Source organism: Mirounga angustirostris, unplaced genomic scaffold, assembly GCF_029215605.1.
Source record: "Mirounga angustirostris isolate CCGP_5_RB_7025 unplaced genomic scaffold, mMirAng1.0.hap1 SCAF_3, whole genome shotgun sequence".
Taxonomy (NCBI): domain Eukaryota; kingdom Metazoa; phylum Chordata; class Mammalia; order Carnivora; family Phocidae; genus Mirounga; species Mirounga angustirostris.
Genome location: NW_026991711.1, coordinates 154,103,646 through 154,123,112, shown reverse-complemented (window position 1 = coordinate 154,123,112; position 19,467 = coordinate 154,103,646). Strand labels below are relative to the sequence as shown.

The 19,467-nt window shown below is 35.4% G+C and overlaps 1 pseudogene; it reads left to right on the top strand.

Moving 5' to 3' along the window:
• Window positions 1-2,726: 2,726 nt before the first annotated feature.
• On the top strand, window positions 2,727-18,808 carry LOC135363796 (large ribosomal subunit protein eL8-like; annotated as a pseudogene).
• Window positions 18,809-19,467: the final 659 nt, after the last annotated feature.

The following is a 19,467-nucleotide window of genomic DNA, read 5'->3' as shown; positions in this document are numbered from 1 at the left end:
TTTTAAAATTAAAAAGGAGATGCACAGAGAAAGAAGCATTTGTTGGAGGTGAATTATTTCACAAGAGAAATGCAGACAGAATGTTCATTTGTTCCCCTGAGTTTCTCTGAATACTGTCTTCCCTTAATCCTATTTCATTCTATATTTAAGGAATTAGGGCTATTAAAATAAGTTAAAAATGGTCTAAATATCAATTACTACCAAATTAGAAAATAAAATGCATTACCCTCTTGAAGCAACTACAGAGATTAATGCTAGCATTGAACACTTAACATATGCAATTATGATATCTTTCATTATGTTCAATTTTCCATTTTAACAAATAACAAAGACTTCTAGATATTAGAAGTGCTTACTTAAATTTAATCAAGTGGAGACTCTCATGGGGACTTTTTTGTTCCATTTGTACTCTCCTTGCTGGAGAAAATTTACAAGTTCTAATATTTGTAATGTACTTTATCTTCCAAAGGTATTTTTCCACCATCTGAAGCATAAAGACTACCAGAAACAGTTGCTTTTTCCTGGTAAAAACACCAATATCCTTGTCATTCTGTTTTGTGGATAGCTCATCCTCTGTCTCCATTCCACATGGAATTTGATTGCCTAATTGTTAAAAAGGATATAGTAGTCTACTAAAGTTATGACTGTTAGCTCAAAACACCTGGAAAGGAGGTAGTAGTGATTACTCTTACATGTTTTAATAAGACAGATGTATGGCACAGGATAATATAAAGTAAAACATGTACTATTTTAGAAGCCTGAATCTGACCATAATAATAGACATTTTGCTGCACCCTGTATACCCTGCAATTAAGAAGGAGAACTATCAGATGGGCCACTTCAACTTGGGAAGGCACACTTTCTATACTTGACTATTTTGATCTATTAGCCAGGTAATGCCAAAACTGCAATATTCTAGTGAGACATAAAATAATGAGTCTCTAGCTAGTTCAGTTCATGGCACAAGTACCTCTGACAATGGCCATATGACCAAGAGAAACCAATGAAATTTGAAGCTTCTGCAGCACATTTTAATAGGATAAAAGGCCTCTGGATTTTTGATGCAGAGCTAGCAGACATGTCAGCCCAGCAAATAATTATTCTCCCTTTAAGAAACTGTTATCAGTTTATCACTAGGCTCTAATGAAGAAAAAATGACAAATGGTTACCAAGTGACCACATAACCTATTTCACCTCCATAACTAGTCCCTCTCATCCATTTAATCATATAATTATATTTTTTTCAACAGCTCAACTTCTAGTGTTAAATTTTGCTCTCAGCCTGATCAGGTCTTGAATACATAGATATGTTGCATGAATAATTTGCTCATTGCTGATCTTCCTTCAACCCATAGTATGTCCTCAAAAATAATTTTCTGTGATTACTTGACAGAAGCTAAAAATCTCAGACCAGATTTTAAATGCTATTGTGAAGTATGGGAAAGTCTTGGGTGGAGAGTTTTAGTCTTATAATCCTTCTCAGGTTTGATCCTGAAGGAGAGTAAAAGATGGAAATCCTCCAAGCAGGCAGAACTTGGAGCAGGGTACTTTATTCACTTTGGAGAGAAGGATGACCTGATGCCAAGATTTACACTGATTCCCTGGGAGAGACTAATAGTCTAAGACAGTTAGGGACTTGGGAAATAAACAAGAATAGGATTTATGAACAGGCTTTTAGATTGGACAAAGAATTTAAGGTTTTTTTAAACATAGAGTCAAGAAAACTTGCTCTATAGAATTAACAAGTCAGGAAATGACAGATGTTGGCGGGGATGCGGAGAAAGGGGAACCCTCCTACACTGTTGGTGGGAATGCAAGCTGGTGCAGCCACTCTGCAAAACAGTATGGAGGTTCCTCAAAAAGTTGACAATAGAGCTGCCCTATGACCCAGCAATTGCACTACTGGGTATTTACCTCAAAGATACAAATGTAGTGATCCGAAGGGGTATGTGCACCCCTATGTTTATAGCAACAATGTCCACAATAGCCAAACTATGGAAAGAGCCACGATGTCCATCAACAGATGAATGGATAAGAAGATGTGGTGTATATATATACAATGGAATATTATGCAGCCATCGAAAGGAATGAAATCTTGCCATTTGCAACGACATGGATGGAACTGGAGGGTGTTATGCTGAGTGAAATAAGTCAATCAGAGAAAGACATGTATCATATGATCTCACTGATACGAGGAATTCTTAATCTCAGGAAACAGAGTGCTGCTGGAGTGGTGGGGGTGGGAAGGATGGGGTGTCTGGGTGATAGACATTGGGGAGGGTATGTGCTATGGTGAGCACTGTGAATTGTGTAAGACTGATGAATCACAGACCTGTACCTCTGAAACAAATAATACATTATATGTTAAAAAAAAATAAAAGAAGATAGTAGGAAGGGAGAAATAAAGGGGGGGGGGATCGGTGGGGAAGACGAACCATGGGAGACTATGGACTCTGAGAAACAAACTGAGGGTTCTAGAGGGGAGGGGGTTGGGGGGATGGGTTAGCCTGGTGATGGGTATTAAAGAGGGCACATACTGAATGGAGCACTGGGTGTTATATGCAAACAATGAATCGTGGAACACTACATCAAAAACTAATGATGTAATGTATGGTGATTAACATAACATAAAAAAATAAATTAATAAAAAAAAAAAAAAACAGAAGGAGTCATCCTCCTTCACCAACTAGTCAGTGTTTGCTCAAAGAGCTCTAAAGAATGTGGCCATGGGGGATTCCAGTCCACGATGGCATCATAGGAAGACCCTGAACTCGCCTCCTCCACAGATACATCAAATTACACCTATTTTTAGAGAAATTCCTCCTAAAGAAGAACTGAGGGTCAACTGTACAGTTTTTGTCCAATATAAAACAGAGAATGGCAAGAGAATAGCAAGAAAGATGGAGGCATGGTAGTGAAAGGAACCCCCACCCCTGATGCTGCGATAGTACTAAGGGACAGGAGCAGATGTGTCTGTCCTTGGGCCCAGAGATAAAGCAGTGGTTTAAAAGGGCAACTAGTTAATAAAAGATCCAGTGCTAGAACTCTGCCAAATGGCAGAGGAGCTGCTGGAACTCTCTCTGGGTCAGAGAGATTGGAGAGTGATAAGGTTTTGCTTTCCTTCCACCTTGAAAGTGCAGGTTAGAGCAGGGTCTGGATGCCATAGCTTGGCTTGCCACTTATGCAAGCCCCAGGTCCCTAGCCCACATCAGCCCGTCATCCCAGCAAGGTGGCCACAGGGAGGGACACACCAGAGCACCACTAGTTAGCACTCACTATAGTTTCAGCCTTTGTGACAGGGTGACACAAGTGCAAAGCAGCATAGAATATACCAGACCTATATTACTTTGCTTTCAGATAGCCTGCTAGGGCATCCCTGGTACAGAGCATTCTGATATCTTCCCGCAGAGTCTGCTTCAGACCAAGCCACCCTGCCAGAGTGCTCCCTAGATGGAGTGCCCCAGAACACCCCCACCCATGCCAGCTTCAACTCCAGTCACCTGGCCAAGGCACCCCTGGCTTGCACCCACTTCAGCTTCACCTGTCCTGCCAGGGCACTCTTTGCATGTAGAACTCCAGACCCCATCAGTCTGCATTTACCTTAGTTTTAGCTGTATTGCCAGGGCACCCTCTGTGTGAAAACTCCAGGGACACTCCAGATAACACCCACTTGAGCTCAGCTATCCTGCCAAGAGACTTTCTGTGTGTAGAGCCCCAGTCTCCTGGCTGGCATCCACTTAAGCTTTAGCTGTCATGCCAAAGCACCTGGAGATCCCAGGGACACATCAACTTGTGTTAATCTCATCTTTAGATGTCCTGCCTGGGCACCCACTGCATGGAGAGTCCTGGGACCCCCAGCCCACACCAACCACAGCTCCAGTCAGCCAGCAAAGTCACCGAACACACACAATCAACATAGGGATGACCATACACAAGATAATTCCTTCAAATCTAGGAGAAATAGGTGTTCTGCCTAATCCATAGAAACACAGAAATTCAAGCAAAATAAGGAGACAGAGGAATACACTGCAAAAGAAAGAACAATACATAACCTCAGAAGAAAATAAAAATTAAATTAAATGGAAATAAGCAAATTCATGATAAAGAGTTTAAAGTAATGATGTAAAGATGCTTGCTAGACTGCAGAGAAGAGTGGAAGAACTGAGACCTTCAATTGAGATAAAAAATATAAAAAAGAACCAATCAGAGTTGAAAAATACAATAACTAAATTAAAAAATACACTAGGGAGAATAAACAGTAGATTAGCAAATACAGAAGAATGCATCAGAGATCTGAAAGACAGGGTAATGGAAACACCAAAGCTGAATATCAAAAAGAAAAAAGAATAAAAACAACAACAAAAACAAACACAAGGTGGGTTAAGGGATCTCTTGGACATCGAGAGAATAAACATGCACAATAAAGGGTCTCAGAAGAAGAAAGAGAAAAGGACGGAAAATTTATTTGAAGAAATAATAGCTGAGGAGCACCTGGGTGGCTAAGTCAGTTAATCGTCCGACTTCAGCTCAGATCATGATCCCAGGGTCCTGGGATCGAGCCCTACATCAGTCTCACCACTCCACAGAAAGCCTGCTTCTCCCTCTGCCTGCTGCTCCCCATGCTTGTGCTCTCTCTCTCCCATGCTCTCTCTCTCTCTCCCTGTCAAATCAATAAATAAAATCTTAAAAAAAAAGAAATAATAGCTGAAATCTTCCATAACCTAGAGAAGAAAGTAGATATTCAAGTTCAAGAAGCACAAAGAGTTCCAAATAAGATGAACCCAAGAAGGTCGGCACCATGACACATAGTCATTAAAATGTCAAAGATTAAAGATAAAGAATTTTAAAAGCAACACTAGAGAAACACTAAGTTGCATACATGGAAAACCCCATAAGGCTATCAGCTGATTTTTCACCAGAAATTTTGCAGGCCAGAAGAGGATGGCATGATATATTCAATGTGCTGAAAGGAAAAACATAAAAAATAAACTCTACAATCAAGAATACTGTAACTAACAAAGTTATCATTCAGAATTGAAGGCAAGATAGAGTTTTCCAGACAAACAAAAGTTAAACCAGATTTATAAGAAATGTTAAAGGGACCTCTTTAAGTGGAAAAGAAATGGCAATAATTAGATGTAAAAAGTTATGAATAAAAGGATGTAAAATATGACAGTACATACATAAAACATGGAGGAGAGAGTAAAAAAAAGTTTTTTTGTTTTGTTATTATTAGTAGTATTATTTAGAATGTATTTGAACTTAAATGACCATCAACCTAATAAAGACTTCTACACATTTAGGATGTTATATATTAATCTCATGGTAACTGCAAACTCAAAACCTGCACAAAAATAAAGAGAAAGAAAGCCAAAAATAACACTGCAGAGACTCATCAATTACACACACACACAGAAAGAGAGAGTGAAAAAAGAAGAAAGAAACAGAGAAGAACTACAAAAAACAAGAAGAAAACAAGTCACAAAATGGTGATTAGTACATACCTATCAGTAATTACTTTAAATGTAAATGGCCTAAATGTTCCAATCAAAGACACAGGGTGGTGAATGGATAAAAAAAGATCTATCTATCCTGCATACAGGATATTCAGATTAGACCTACAGACACAGACATACTGAAAGTGAAGGGATAGAAAAACATTTACCATGCAAACAGAATTAGGAAAAAAACCAAAACAAAACAAAACAGGATTGCAATACTTATATAGACTTTAATAGACTTAAAAAGAGAGTGTAACAAGAGACAAAGAAAAGGGGCACCTGGGTGGCTTAGTCGGTTAAGCAGCTGCCTTCGGCTCCGGTCATGATCCCAGGGTCCTGGGATCGAGCCCGCATCGGGCTCCCTGCTCCACGGGAAGCCTGCTTCTCCCTCTCCCACTCCCCCTGCTTGTGTTCCTGCTCTCGCTATCTCTCTCTCTGTCAAATAAATATATAAAATCTTAAAAAAAAAAAAAAAAGAGAGACAAAGAAAGGCACTACATAATGATAATGGGATCAATCCAACAAGAAGATATTAACAATTATAAATTTCTATGCACCCAACATTGGAGCAACTAAATATATAAAGCATTAATGTACTAATGTACATTAATATAATGTAAAGATTAAGGGACAAAAAGAGAGAATTTGATGTTGTTACAATAATAGTAGGGGATTTTAACACCCCACTAATATCAATGGATAGATCATCCAGACAGGAAATCAATAAGGAAACATGTCTTTGAACATTACACCAGATGGACTTAACAGATGTATACAGAACAATCCATTCAAAAACAACAGAATAAACATTCTTTACAAGTGGACATGGAGCATCTTCCAGAACATATCACATGATAGGCCACAAAATTAGTCCCAATAAATTCAAGGAGATTGAATTCATACCATGCATATCTTCTGACGACAAGAGAATGAAACTAGAAATCAGTCATAAGAAAAAAAAAACAGTAAAACACACTAATACATGGAGGCTAAACAACATGATACTAAACAACCAATAGGTCAATGAAAAATCAGAGAAGAAATAAAAAAAATATGGAGACAAATGAAAATGAAAACACAATAGTCCAAAATCTTGGGGATGTGACAAAAACAGTTCTAAGAGGGAAATATATAGCAATACAGGCTTACTTCAAGAAAGAAGAAAAGCTCACGTAAACAGTTTAGCTTTACACCTAACAGAACTAGAGACAGAACAAAGCCCAAAGTGAGTAAAGGAAGAGAGTAATAAAATCAGAGCAGAAATAAATGACATAGAGATTTAAAAAGAGTAGAAAAAAATCAGTGAAATCAAGAGCTCATTCTATGAAAAGATAAACAAAATTGATCAATCTTTAGGGCTCAGCAGAGAGAGAGAGAGAGAGAGAAGTACCTACATGTATAAAATCAGAAATAAAAGAGGAGACATAAAAACTGATACCACAGAAATACAAAAAACTGTAAGAGCATGGTACAAAAAAATCACATGCCAATAAATTGGACAACCTAGCAGAAATGGATAAATTCCTAGCAAGATACAGACTTCCACAACTGATCAGAAAGAAACAGAAAATCGGAACAGACCAATAACTAGTAATGACATTGAAGCAATAATAAAAAAAAAAACTGCCAAAAAATAGAAGTCCAGGTCCAGGTGGATTCACAGGTGAATTTTACCAAGTATTTAAAGAAGAGTTATCACCTATTCTCCTTAAACTCTTACAAAAAGTAGAAGAGGAAGAAAAGCTTCCAAATATATTCTACAAGGCCAGAATTACTCTGAGACTAAAACCAGACAAGGACACCACAAAGAAAGGAAAATAGAGGCCAATATCCCTTATGAATACAGATGGAAAAATCCACTCAAAATATTAGCAAACCACATTCAACAATACATTAAAAGGGTTATTCACCACAAACTAGTGAGATTTATTCTGGGGGTGCAAGGATGGTTTCAATATTTGCAAATCAACATGATACCTCACATCAACAAAACAAAGGATAAAAATCATATAATCATCTCAATAGATGCAGAAGAAGCATTTAACAAAATTCAACATCCGTTCATGACAAAAACCTTCAACAAAGTGGGTTTAGAGAAAACATACCTTGACAATAATAGCTATCTAGGAAAAACACACAGGTAACATACTCAATGAGGAAAATTGAGAGCTTTTCCTCTAAGACCAGGAACAAGACAAAGATGTCCACTCTCACCACTGTTATTCAACAAAGTCCTGGAAGTCTTAGCCACAACAATCAGACAAGAAAAAGAAATAAGAGGCATCCACTTCATAAGGAAGAAATTAAAGTGTTGTTATCAGCAGATGGGTATGATACAATACATAGAAAACCCTGAAGACCCCCCTCCAAACTATCAGAAGTCATAAGTCAGTAAAGTCACAGGATACAAAATTAATACCCCCAAATTAGAATCATTTCTATACAGTAATAACAAAGTAGCAGAAAAATAAATTAAGAAAACAATTCCATTTACACTTGTACCAAAAAGAATAAAATATCTAGGAATAAACTTAATCAAGGAGGGAAAGACCTATACTCTGAAAACCAAAAAACACTGATGAAAGAAATTGAAGAGGACACAAACAAATGGAAAGATATTTCATGCTCATGAATTTGAAACATTAACATTGTTAAAATGGCCATACTACCCAAAGCAATCTACAGATTCAACACACTCCTTATTAGAATACAAACAGCATATTTCACAGATCTACAAGGGAAATAAAAGCAAAACTAAACTACTAGAACAACATCAAAATGAAAAGCTTTTACCAGTGAAGGAAACCATCAACCAAAAAAAAAAAAAAAAGGCAACCTACTGAATAAGAGAAGATATTGCAAATGATATATCCAATACAGGCTTAATATGCAAAATACATACTGTACTATGCAAATCAACACCAAAAAAAAAAAAAAAAAAGAAAAGAAAAGAAAGAAAAGAAGAGAAAAAAAGCCCAAACAATTAAAAAATGGACAGAGGACCCAAATAGATATTTTTCTAAAAAAAGACATAAAAATGGTTAACAGATACATGAAAAGGTGCTAAACATCACTAATTATCAGGGAAATGCAAATGAAAACCACAATGATGTATCACCTTACATCAATCATAATGGGTAGAATCAGTAACACAAGAAGTAAGTGTTGGCATGGATGTGGAAAAAAGAGAACTCTCATGCACTGTTGGTGGGAATGTAAATTGGTACAGCCCCTGTGGAAAATAGTATGGAAGTCCCTCCAAAAATTAAAAATAGAAATACCATAGGATCCATTAATTCTACTACTATTTACCCAGAGAAAATAGAAACATTAATTTAAAAGATATATGTACCCCTATGTTTATTGCAGGTTTATTTATGATGGCCAAGATATGGAAGCAAGCTATGTGTCCACTGATGGACAAATGGGTAAGGAAGATGTGGTGTATGTATATCCAATGGAATATTATGTAGCCATAAAAAGGGATGAGATTGTGCCATTTGCAACAACATGGATGGACCTAGATGGTATTATGCTAAGTGAAATAAATCAGATTGAGAAAGATAAATACCATATGATTTCACTCATATGTAGAATCTAAAAAACAAAACAAACAAACATACAAAAGCAGAATGAGACTTATAAATACAGACAACAAACTGATGGTTATCAGAAGGAAGAGGGGTGGGAGATGGGCAAAATAGGTGCAGGAGAGTGGGAGATACAGGCTTCCAGTTATGGAATGAGCAAGTCACAGAAATAAAAGGCAAAACATAACGAATATAGTCAATGATCTTTAAGTAGAATTGTATGGTGACAGATGGGAGCTACATTTGTGGAGAGCATAGAATAACATATATAGAAGTTGAATCACTATGTCATACACCTGAAATGAATGTAACACTGTGTGTCAACCATACTCAAACAAAAAAAAAAAAGAAAGAAAGAATGTGGCCATGATAGCAAAAGCTAAGAGAATATCAGTGCAGTCATAGAATTTTAACACCGGTAGTAACAAAGTATTGGTTTAAGTTAAATATTTATGTTATGGAAAAGGTAGTGATTTGTCCTCACCTAAGTTATTTCTTACCCACCATGCTTCCACTTACAACATCTTCCACTTATTCACTGAATGACTTTTACTTTTGGCTTCTTACTACACTTCCTCTGAGAAACAAATTTCCTTTACAGTTAGAAAGGACAATGAGTTGATGTTCATGGTATTTTCTAGTTTTGACACATATCACATCATTCAGGAAAATGATGCTTTAGAGAACGAGAGAGTTTTCAACTGAAAATCTAGTTAATTAAATCTTGAAGTTGTTGGGAGCTCCATATCACTGATAAATGTTCCTAAGCAGCAAATAATGTATGACATTACTTATTATATTGCAATATTTTGTGAGTCTAGGAATTAAAAGGTGGAATTTGAGGTGGTATTTTCCCAATGTTAACCTAATGGCCCACCACTAACCAGCTTAATTCTTATCCTCACAAGTAAACTATAAATTTGTGTTTTGTTTTGTTGTTTAGTTTAGAAATAGTATTGCCTGACAGACAACTGTCACCAACAGAAACAATTATGGTTCAAGAATTGGAAGTTAGACTGCCAACTAGAAATGTTCAGCTTCCCTGGCATCTATAATTGGTAGGGCTAGATTATTTCAGGGGAATCCTACAAGCTTTCATGTATGAAAATTCTCTCCTCTTATTCAAAAGAACAAACCTTGTTGGGGGTGTTAAGGATCTGGTGTTACCTCTAAAAATGCTCTTATAAAATCATGTTTTCAAATAGTTTAGATATTCCATCTATTCAAAAATATGTTTTAAATATCTACTGTGTACTAGATACTATTCTAGTATAAGATATTTATCAGTGAAAAAAATATATGTATAGGCCTACTCTTACAAAGTTTACATTCTAGCAGATCATAAGAAAATACAAATGAGGTCACATTCCATTAAAAAAAAGAGAAAACAGAAAACAATCATATAGAGAATATGATCTTATTTGAAAATAGTGACTATGTCCTCTTTAATATTAGAAGAAAATACTTCAATATATCAATAACATTTAATATCTAGGTGATAAGTTATGATTAGTTTTAATTTTCTATTTTACACTTAATTATATTTTCCAAATTATGTTAAGAATGGCATCTTTGTTTGTAATTAGGAAAAAATCCTTTATTTCCATTAAAACAATGAATAATAAGACCTATAACAAAAAAATAAGGTAGATAGTAAAACCTACTCAATAAAGAGAAAACTCAACAATAATTCCAATAGCAGTCTAAACCCTAACAGAAACTCCAGTTATTTTAATTTTCTATATTGAGGGGAAGTCTTTAGATGGATTCTACTCAAATTTGCTAAGAAAATGTAATTTTATAACTCTCTGATATGGTGGACACAGAGATGTAACACATAGATCCCCCTTCAAGGAAGGACCTGTTGCCCAATCTATAAACTCTTGTGGGGTTTGTGCTGCTGAGGTATCAGCAGAAAGCCATGATCTTCTTCATAGGGGAAATAAATGTTTATCTATTTTGGCCTACCACAAAAGAATTCTGACAGGCCTAATATGGCCAAAATTCAATGTTGCTGAGACATTGTCATATTTGTGTCACAGTCTGACTTCTCCTTCTTCCTAACACTGCTTATTTTCCCACTGTGCACCTGATGAGAGTGCCTCTCCCCTAGTCTGGAAACTCTCCTGAGAAGTGTGTGTGTATGTGTGTGTGAGTGTAGGGGGACAGGACACAGAGATATTGGTATTCCTAGCAAGCTTGCCGTTTCCTAGTCTCAAAGTTACAGTCAATGGTATTTAAACAGAGTCAGGTATGGAGTCAGTCTACCCTAGGCAGAACTGAAGTGGGGGCTCACATATTATCATGCTCTTCATGCAATTCTCACACACACACACACACACTGTCAAGGGACTGCCTCTCACAATATGGTTATATGTAGAACATGTTCCTATCTCTTCCTGAAAGACCAGCATTTCCTTATTGCTGTAACCAATTTTATGATTCTATAAACCCCTTATAACTATCTGAAAATATATTAATTATGTTTCTGAATTTGTTTATTGGCTATCTTCCCACACTATATTATAGGCCCCATCAAGGCAGAGTTTGTCTGTTTAACAAGTGCTATATCCTTAGCACCTAAACAGTACCTGACACACAGTAGGTTCTTAATATGTATATGTTGAATGAATTGATAAGTAGTTCTACCTCCTATGGTAAACTCTCCAGAGCTTTTGTTCCCCTCCTCACTACTCTTGATTACAAATTCTGCCCCCCTTCAATCTCTGTCTTCATCCTTCCCATAATCCCCTGGCCCAGACAAATTAGTCTTGAAGATTTTTTACTTTTCCTATGTAATATTCTTTTTGGTTATGATTTCAGGGTTATGATGAAATCATGCTAGTATACAGTGGCATAAGAGAGGAAAGCCAACTTATGGGTAAGGAAATGAAAACTAAAAGTATCAAAGAAAGTAGGTAAGGAATTGTCCACAATATCCTTTTATTCTCTGAATATTAGAAACCACATATAGTGGTTGAGTTGGCATTCATTCTTGGACAATCATAAGATACTAAGAACAAATATAGAAGTTCTATAGACTATAGCATACTCAGGTAGTGTATCACTAAATCATTTACAGTATCATGTGAACTTCACTGGCCTTTTTCAATCAGAATTAGGAGTAGTGCCACAGTGGATAACATTGAGGACACAAGGGTATCATTAGGATAAGTTTTATTGCTATTTTATCAGTCATCCAATCATGAACTCTCTCTACTCACTATCTTTAAACTGTTTACAAATGTCAGTCTCATCATCTAGGGAATGGCTTATGCTATGAAATAGTCACTGTAACTGTCACATTTAACTGCCAATGACAGTAAAATGGAAGTCTGTCTCATTCCTCATTTGCCATGCTCTTTTTAGGAAGGTAAATTACACAGGGTCTCCAACCTCAAAAGATTATGTGAAACATAAGGTGATTATTGAGAATTCAGAGAAATACCTAAATATTTTGAAATCAGTAATATGGGCTAAGTTTAAAAAAAGTGGATTTAATGAGATCACACTGGTAAGTATTGATTATTAATTTGATACAAGTAAAATTAAATGATGTCTACTGATATTAAAAAACAAGATAAATTAAAGCATAAAGGAAATTCAAACTTCTGAGCAAAAATATTTATCAAATAATTTATTTAAATAGAAGGAAACTAAAGTAGGTCAAATTTTATTTCTGGATACCTACAAATGTTAAACCCTCTTCATGAAAACAGTATGAAACACAAATATTTTAAACTATGTAAAATGGTTCCTATATAATCAAAGAATAGACATATGGAAGAGAGTTAATTATTTTTTCAACAATTATGTCACCAACAATATGAGATAGTTAGATGGCCTGCTGTCTAGGGGGAGCTCAAGATTAATTTCATTTGTTCATTTGTTCAAATTCATATTTTACAGGATTTCCCAAACTGTGGCTCAATGTCGAGTACACAAGTGGGTTTCCATGCTAGAAGAGGTAGCTTGTAGTGACCAAGTTAAGGGCATTATAAATAGAACAGCTCAATTATCTTGGCTCACTTGGAACATTCTCCCTCATGGTACACACTGTTCTTTCTTTTCTCACAGATCTACTATAAGATGGGCCTTGGAGCTCTCCGTCAGGTAGAAGCCTCTCCTCACAACTTTGCACAGACTAATGGGATTAGAAAGAAATTTAAATGAAATTAAGAAATATAGTGCCCATTCCTCCTTAATGAAACTTTGCCCTGTGCCTTGGTGGGGTAAGAATACATTATGTCTTTTTTAACCTTAATATTAACCTCAATTCTGATGAAAATGAGTGCCAGTGAATGGGAAATAGCAAATTATCAGAAGCAAGAAATAAAATTCTAGCCAAAAGGAAAAAAAAAAAAACCCTCTATTTTTAAAAGTAAGCTCCTATTTCTACAGAAATAGGAAACTACTAAGAAATAAATGTACTGTGTAGATGATAAGTTTGACTTGCATGTGGTCTCAAGTAAGGGTTAATGTTACACTAGAAGGAAGAACATGAGCTTCATTTTGAACACATGCAAATTGAACTTACAGTAAGGCCTTCTAGTGAGATGACCTGTCATTCTCTCATTGGACTGAAGATAGGGACCTGTAGCTTATAGTTGAGATGTAGCAACAGAAAACTAATAGGTGAAGTCAAGATAAAGTCATAAAATAAATTAGTTTAGACAGCCTGGGATCTAATGTATAGTTAGGGGCTGACAGAAGGATGGATATTATGCAGTAGTGAAGTCTTAGGAAAATGCATGTATTGACCAGAAACCTTTGTAGGATAATAGTTTCCTTGCATTTAGACTTCATAGTACACATAAGCAATTTTTGGTAATGAAAGCTAGTGATTAAACATATTATAAAAGGAGTTATGGATGCAAGAATGAGAAAAAGCAAAATTCACTATTTTTATGTTACCCTTTATAGAAGATTTGTTTGTACTCTAACATGGAATAGTCAATCTTGTTACTTGGTTGTATAAATGAAATATAGCTTTAATCTGTTTCTTTAATATTGATTTGTAGAGAATATATTTCTCCTTGCCCTTTATATATTTTTTTAAATAGGATTTGGGATATAAAAACCAATAATGTTGTTACTTGTTATAACAATTGTATGAGAAAATTAATTCAAGATTAATAGTGGTATTCAAAGGAGGATGAGGTTGTATAAAAATAATTGTTTATCGATTTATTTTGATTTAACTACATAAAATAGCCATCTTAAATCTTTAGTTCAAATGAATACATTAGTTTTTGTTTTTCCCCAGAGTATGTGGAATTTTTAATATATTTTAGGTTTAAAAAGAAACTAAGAAAGATATTTTCTTCCACTTTAAAATATTTTTTAATTTCATTGATTTTCAGTGCCATTTGTCATGTTATTTTCTAATGGTATAAAAATGTAAGTTTTGATTGGTCCAAAATTCATGCTGTACCTAAAGACTACTGACTCATCTATGAGTCAACTGTCAAACATATTTGTTTACCTTAACTGTTGTAAATGTTTGTTTTTGGCATAGTAACCTCTGCCAATTGTAATTCTGCTTTAGTGAAATACTGCAACACATATCACACTTTCTGCCTTCCCAATCTCCATCTGGTCTCAAAATGAGGACATAAAATTTTATTTCATTTTTCTTGCAAAAAGTGCATAGATCAATACCTCGGAAGTTCATCAAAAGCATTATTACTTGGAAAACCTTACCCTGAAAGGTTCAATGAATCAAGTACATATATAAATTCTCAGTCTTAAAAGGCTCTTGAGTGACTCAATACTTTTTCTCACTAGCCTTGCCTCTTACTAAGAAAATCATCAGTTTTTTCATAAGCTTATCTCTAATTTTATATTATACCTGGGACTCTCAATGTTATCTCAATGAAAACACCAAACCCACAAATAACTCATATTTGAATAATGACTAACATGCATGGGGGTTTATTATGTGCCAGGCACATTTCTATGTATTTTACATATATATCTAATCACAATGGTGGTCAAGAGCTTTGTTGTTGACCATTTATTGCACCCAGCTGGAGGTTAAAGTAAAATCTCTCTTTTGTCTTAAAGCCACTTTTCCTATCCACAATCTATTGGTTAAATTATATCCCCACTTGGTAACTAAGAATTGGGAAATGATCCAACTCATTATTGATATGTTACTAAATGAAAATAAATCACAGGAGATAATTTTGGTGCTTAGGTTTGAATATCCTGATGTATAGTGTTTTTTGCTTCATTCTATTCATTTGGAGAATGTTATAAGACACAATTGCCTGAGCCTAGATATATGGATAATAAGAAATGGTTATTTCATTTGTACTTGGTATTTAAAACATGCATATGCCACACTCATCACCACCTCTTTCTAATAGTATCAATTAAAATGTGTCCACAATGTGATGAATGGAAAAAGATGCGGTGTGTGTGTGTGTGTGTGTGTGTGTGTGTATTCCTATATATAGGAATATTACTCAGCCATCAAAAAGAATGAAATCTTGCCATTTGCAACAATGTGGATGGAGCTAGAATGTATTATGCTAAGCAAAATAAGTCAATCAGAGAAAGACAAATACCATTTGATTTCACTCATATGTAGAATTTAAGAAATAAAATAGGTGACATATGGGAGAGGACAAAAATAAAATAAGATAAAAACAGAGAAGGAGGCAAACCATAAGAGACTCTCAACTATAGAAAACAAACCGAGGGTTGCTGGAGGGGATCTGGGTGGGGAGATGGGTTAAATGGGTGATGGGCATTAAGGAGGGCACTTGTGATGAGCACTGGGTGTTGTATGTAAATGATGAATCACTAAATTCTACTCCCAAAACCAATACTACACTATATGTTAACTAACTTTAATTTAAATAAAATCTTGGGAGGAAAAAAATGCACATATTAAAAAACAAAATAAAATGAAATAAAATGTGTCCACAATGGAAAATTTACCATGAGTTCCCCCTCGATTAGAAATGAAATAAAGATCTGGCATACTGAAATGTAATAAACACTGTAATATCCTACAGCAACCACAGAATCTGGAGATGCAGTTTTTAAATTTCATGCTGTTGTTAGCAGTGAGGAACTAGATGAATTATAGAAAATAACAGGGAAACAGATTCCATAGGACTAAAGATAATTGTGGGTTGAATAGGTAAAATTGTTATTTTAGAACTTTCTTAATAAAGTTATATAATACAGTTTTTGCAAATCCATGTGTAAGCATATGCTTATATATTTCAAAAGGGTCTGTTTTCACATTTTTTAACATCCACATTAGTGCTATGGAAACCACAGGAAAATTTCTATTATTTTCACAACCATGGCATATTGCTTTCCCAAAACAAGGTAACAGAACACATTGCACTTAGTTATAAATTATGATCCTAGCTTCATTTGATAGCAAACATCTACAGTGTGAAATATCTACATATTGTCCATTCTAATATTCTATTCAATAAAGTATATTTACAAGTCCAAAATAACTGAATTCTTTTAAGCTTTATCAATGGCAGATAAAATCAATGTGTTCATGATTCAAAAATTCATACTTAAGTAGTTTTAAGTTAGGTGGGTAATAGAAAAGTAGCACATATGCTTGACTATTCATTTAAGACTAAGTCCATTTGAAGCATTCTAAGGTTGAGTGAACTTCAATGACTTGTATGTATAGATTATCAAATATCATAGTAGAAGTAACAGACCATGAACAGTGTCTGATTCTTTTCAAGCTAAATAGTGCAGGTAATCATAATTATTTCTGGGTCTAGGGTCAAAAGAGCATTCCATCACTTTTCTGGTTTATTGAGGAAACTTTTAAAATAATAAGTAACATATCATTCTTGTCAGTAGGTTATAAATAAATTAAATGAAGCAAATTCTGGGAGTGATTTTTAGTACCAAGTTATCCAGAGCATCTTGCCTTTCATTTTTGTCATTTAGTCTCCCAGTGCAGATTTCATATTTTGGAACTGCAGATTACTTCTTCAACTTATTTTATACTGTACTATAATGATATATTCCACTGGATTTTTCTCCATTCAATGTACTAAGCCACTACTGTTTTGTACAAAGTGTTAATGAGAACATTAGAACTATTATAGAAGATAAAACATAATGTTGTTTTTTTCTTTCTTTCTGTCAAGGTACACTTATTCCAGTATACTGTTACAAAAATCAAAAACTACCAGATGAAGAAAAAAGCTTCATTTGAGAAATTAATAAGTAGAGTCTAATATTAAAAATATATAATCAAGTCAAAAAATGGACAGAAGACATGAACAGACACTTCTCCGAAGAAGACATACAAATGGCTAACAGACACAGGAAAAAATGTTCATCATCATTAGCCATCAGGGAAATTCAAATCCAAACCACATTGAGATACCACCTTACACCAGTTAGAATGGCAAACATTGACAAGGCAAGAAACAACAAATGTTGGAGAGGTTGTGGAGTAAGGGGAACCCTCTTACACTCTTGGTGGGAATGCAAGTTGGTACAGTCACTTTGGAAAACAGTGTGGAAGTGCCTCAAAAAATTAAAAATAGAGCTACCCTATGACCCAGCAATTGCACTCCTGGGTATTTACCCCAAAGACAGAGATGTAGTGAAAAGAAGGGCCATATGCACCCCAATGTTCATAGCAGCAATGTCCGCAATAGCCAAACTGTGGAAAGAGACGAGATGCTCTTCAACAGATGAATGGATAAAGAAGATGTGGTCCATATATACAATGGAATATCACTCAGCCATCAGAAATGATGACTACCCAACTTTTACATCAACATGGATGGGACTGGAGGAGATTATGCTAAGTGAAATAAGTCAAGCAGGGAAATCAATTATCATATGGTTTCACTTATTTGTGGAACATAAGGAATAGCACGGAAGACATTAGGAGAAGGAAAGGAAAAATGAAGGGGGGGATATCAGAGGGAGAGATGAACCATGAGAGACTATGGACTCTGAGAAACAATCTGAGGGTTTTAGAGGGGAGGGGGGTGGGGGGGATGGGTTAGCCCGGTGATGGGTATTAAGGAGGACACGTACTGCATGGAGCACAGGGTGTTATATGAAAACAATGAATCATGCAGCACGACATCAAAAAAATAAATAAAATAAAATAAAAATAAAATAAATAAAATACCCCCTGTGATTAACCAATTCACCCAGGTCTTAGACCGCCAAACAGCTATTCAACTGCTTAAGCTGGCCCACAAATACAGGCCAGAGACAAAGCAAGAGAAGAAGCAGAGATGGTTGGCTCAGCTTAAAAAGAAAGCTTCCAGCAAAGGGGATGTCCCCAATAAGAGGTCGCCTCTCCTTCAAGTTGGCGTTAATACTGTCACCACCTTGGTGGAAAATAAGAAGACTCAGATGGTAGTGATTGCACATGCTGTGGATCCCATTGAGCTGGCTGTCTTCCTACTTGCCCTGTGTCATAGATGGGGGTTCCCTACCGCATTATCAAGGGAAAGGCCAGGCTGGAACATCTGGTCCACAGGAAGACCTTCACCACTGTCACCTTCATACAGGTTAACTCAGAAGACAAAGGAGCTCTGGCTAAGCAGGTGGAAGCTATCAGGACCAATGACTGACAGTTATGATGAAATCCACTGTCACTGGAGAGGCAACATCCTGGGTCCAAAGTCCATGGCTCACATTGTCAAGTTGGAAAGGGCAAAGGCTAAAGAACTGGACACCAAACTGGGCTGAGTGGATGCTGTTGAATATTCTGTACATAAAAGTAATAAAAGGTTATCCTTCAAAACAAACAAACAAACAAACAAACAAACAAAATAAAGATACAGATTTTCAAGTAGCCCAACCTCAACTTCTGAAAGCATGTTTATTTACTTTTATGAAATAACATATTTATTCTTATAAAAATCCATGATATGAAATAAAAATTGAGAAATTTAAATCCACATGCTAAATACAAAACCCTTTCATCTACTAAGACTTAAAGCATGTAAGTCTGACAGGGCACAATTATCACCAGTCGGAGTGTAATTGGTATACCTTTACTGGAAAGCAATTTGCCAATTTATATCAAGGGCTTTAAACATATTCATAACTCTTTTATATAATAGTCTGCTTTGGGTATCTTGATTGATGAAATAATTTAAGATATGGAAATAATAAAACAATGGAAACATTTACATATCCAGTACCACATTGGGGGAATGTCTAGATTGAACTACGATCAATAAGTGCAATTGAATATTTTAAAGGACATGGCTTAAAAGAGACATAAGGATTGGAAAATACCTTGACTACAATATTAATTTTTAAAATAAGCACAATAAAAAGGGTATATATAACAATATCAACTGTATAAAATGAATGGAAAAACTGAAGAAGATATTAAAATA